The following is a 3,714-nucleotide window of genomic DNA, read 5'->3' as shown; positions in this document are numbered from 1 at the left end:
GCGGTTATAGTCAGAACTCCCAGTAACCTGTTAAAATCAAAACTCAGAAAGCTTGTAATTTATCAGATTTATATCAGTGAATTCTCACCCCATAAAACGTCCACACAATAAACTCTGAACTGATTAATATTGATATAAACTGCCCATCTAGATAAGACAAATTGTCCTACAAAAATCTATCCCTTATGAAATGTCCATAATCACCTGTGGCCCTTGAAGGCCACACAGGCCTGAGTTGTCCTTCTTTGTCTCCATCTTGGTTCTTCTTCCTCATACTCCTCTGTCCAAAACTCTGTGCCTGCCTTACTTTTTCAGTGCTCAATCACAGGCCTTGCCTTGTCTTGTATCTGCCCTCAGCTGCATCTAGACCTCAATCCACAGTACATCACTCTCCAGAGAAGATGCATACATAGTTTGGGTGTCAACAGATAGGACCAAGAACACTCTGCCAAGGCCTAGCTGACAACATGTATCTGGAATTCATGTGTGGAAGTCCAATATCATAGGAACAGATGAGATGAGGATCCGAACAGCGTGGGGTACAAAGACAGACACCTTAGGGGCTGCATTGGATGGGCACCCTATAAAGCCAGCTGATCAGGATGCACCGAAGACACAGGAAGAGTAAGACAGAGAACTAGGCATGTGAAGTCACATAGTACTAGAGAAATTGCAGGCCAATGAAGAAAATGATAGTATTAAGTGCAATGGGTTCTAGAGATGCCTATTCAGAGGAGGAACTGGAGACCAGATAGAAATCAGGAAAGAGAAGAAGGCTTGGTCTGCAGTTTAGCAAGAGAGATGGATTGGTTGGAAGCATTAGATTAGAAGTGAGCACAGCTCATGAAGCTTGAAGCAGCAGAGAGAGAAGTCCACACTGAGGGGCAAAGGAATATGGAGAGAAGAGAGTGGAACAATTTTGAAGTACAATGCACAAGAACATATATTAAGGGGATGCTACATTGTTTTATATCATGCCAAGGTTTTGCTTTGAATGTGACACGTTCTCAAGCTAGAGACACCCTTCTGAAAGGGCATGGAACCTTTAGGAGGTGGGATCTGTCTGGTAGTAGTGGGGCGGCCCTTGTGGGTAACAAATAGTCCATCAGCTTTCAGACAAGCCAGCTCTATTTTTTGGTTCACCAAGATGTGAGGAGGCCTGGGGACAAGCATTGCCACTTTGAACTGGGTCCTACTCCTCTGCCAGCATGTAATGTACCCTCTTAGAACATGAGCAAATGTGTTGGGTATTTTGTCCCAGTGACAAGAAATGTGGCTAGTACAGTCATATCACATGAGGGCACATTTCTCAGGATACCAAGGAGAGGAACGATGGAAAACAGGGTGACTTAGAAAGTTCTAGAAGGAGAAAAACGGGAGCAAGAAATCGATCCTACTTTGAAATAGGCCCCAAGTTTGCCTCACCTGACTGACAGGGGACAATTTTGCACAAGCAAGAAATAACTGCTTTATTAGGTGGGAAGGTGGAGTCCCATGCCTTATTACCGCGGCACCCTTGTCTGTCACTAGCGTGCCGGAGTTCACTGACACCACCAAAGGCTTCCACGGTACTGCTCTACGTGGTGGATTTCTGAGAACCCAGAGCCATGCTGGTGTGAAGCACAACCACTGAGCGAGGTCAAAACACTTCGTCAGCCAGGGCGTGACCTACTTATTCTGCTAGCTTTGCAAATGGGCTCTACTAGGAATCCGATTCACCGTTTAAGTTTTGTTTCAGACAAATCCAGGTCCACAGCCCCCTCCTTCCCTCCCTGACACAGCTGTTGTGTAGGTGACTGCTTCCTCTACTGATGGTGAGTTATTAGCATATTCCATGGGAGAAATGTGCTGCACTGGGGGTAATTATGTTCTTAGTGAAGATTTTAACTCTTTCCAATTTTGGGCTATTATGAGTGGTTCTGCTATATGTCTCTGTATATGATTTTTGGGGAAGCATGTGAACATATGTGCTTAGCATGTCCAGCAGTGAAGTTATCGGGTTATAAACAGTCACAGTGCACATCAGCTTTATTAGCCAATGCTAAGAATCCTGTGTTAAACCAAATTGTGCTGTTATTTGATGCATATTGAAATTTCAGTTGTGACTCACCAAGGTAATGTCTGACTCTATGTTACCTATCCTGGTTAATATGAAGTTTGTGTACTTCAAAACCTATTTTATAGGCACTTTGGTATTTTCTTCTAATCATCAAATATAGTATTTTCCCATCTTTTTTGCTCATTTCTTCTTGATATGTCAGTGTTCTTTATGTATTCTATTAAAATCTCTGTCTAATTCAAGTATTCCTTTCTTGTTCCTTCATTTTTGTTCTCTAAGTAGTACCTTCTAATGTAAAAGTTCTCCATCTTGATGTTGACCTAACTTCAGCCATTGGTTTTTATGGTTCACACATTTTATATCCTGGTTAAGACATTTTGTCCATGCAACACAGGGGAAGTGTTCTCCCAAGTTTTCTTCTAGCAGCTTAATTGCTTTGGCATTTCTGTTTAGCACACAACTACTCCTGTGCTACCTCATTCAAGCTGAGCTAATGTTCCTGTAATATCTGAAGTAGAGATAAGATTACCTTGTCTACCCCACATCCAAGCGACACTGTGTAAGGCGGTCTTTATTCCCCCAATGGTTCATGGCCAGTTTACTTATCAATTAGATTCCATTACATGTGAGGGTATGAATCTGGACACTCTATTTGACTATTGTGAGAATACAAAAGCATTTCAATCACAGAAGATTTACATTGTGTTTTTATAAGTATAAATTTTCTATATTTATTATTTTCCCTGTATCTTTGATTATTCCTGTCTCTCTCTTTCAATATAAAATTTAAACTGTGCATGTTAATGTATACACACACACACACACACACACACACACACGAACAGATAGACTCTTTGATGGACTTTTGAATATACTGATATATGTTAGGATATAAACTATATATTAATTTTGTAGTATCTTAGCAATATTTTATCTTCTAGCCAATCAGAACTAGTTGTTCATAATTGCCATGTATTTTTTTAAAAATTTCACAATAATATCTTGAAGTCTTCAGTGCAGAAGACATCATGTAAGCATATCCTTGGGTTATAAATAGTATCAAATTTTGATGTCAAAATATAGGAAGACATTTCATTTTAAATATTAGTAAAAATTCTTTAAACACTGGAACTGACAAGGGGCTATTGTCATGCAAATTTTCCTGTCATACTTTCACAGTGGTTTCGTTTTCTCTTCCTACTTGTTGAAACCATCTTTTCTCTTTGTTGAAATAAATAAGATCTCAAACACAGTAATGAATGGAAGAGGTCATGACCTTTGATGCATCCCAAGCTCATGGAGATTATATTGAGCCCTTAACTATCATATCTGTTTGAGTTCCCATAGACATTCTTTACCACAGTAGTAGACTGACATCTCTGGCTTACTAAAAGTCATCATTATATCTTCTTAAATTTTTGCATTCCTGAGATGACTATGTAGTTTTTCTCTTGATCTGTTCTATATAGAGAAGTGTAGGATAAACAGCATCATCTACTTTCATTGTTAAATTTAATTTTTAAGAAATAAGTTTGTAATTTTTTACTTTTATGACATTTTCATATTCTGAAATCGTTAATATCCTCATAAATAAACAATTTATCTCTATCCTGAAAATTTTTGTATTAGATTTATATTATTTCTATGTATTTTTG

Source organism: Rattus norvegicus, chromosome 2 (assembly GCF_021556685.1).
Source record: "Rattus norvegicus strain SHRSP/BbbUtx chromosome 2, alternate assembly SHRSP_T2T, whole genome shotgun sequence".
NCBI lineage: Eukaryota > Metazoa > Chordata > Mammalia > Rodentia > Muridae > Rattus > Rattus norvegicus.
This window is presented reverse-complemented; position numbering follows the sequence as displayed.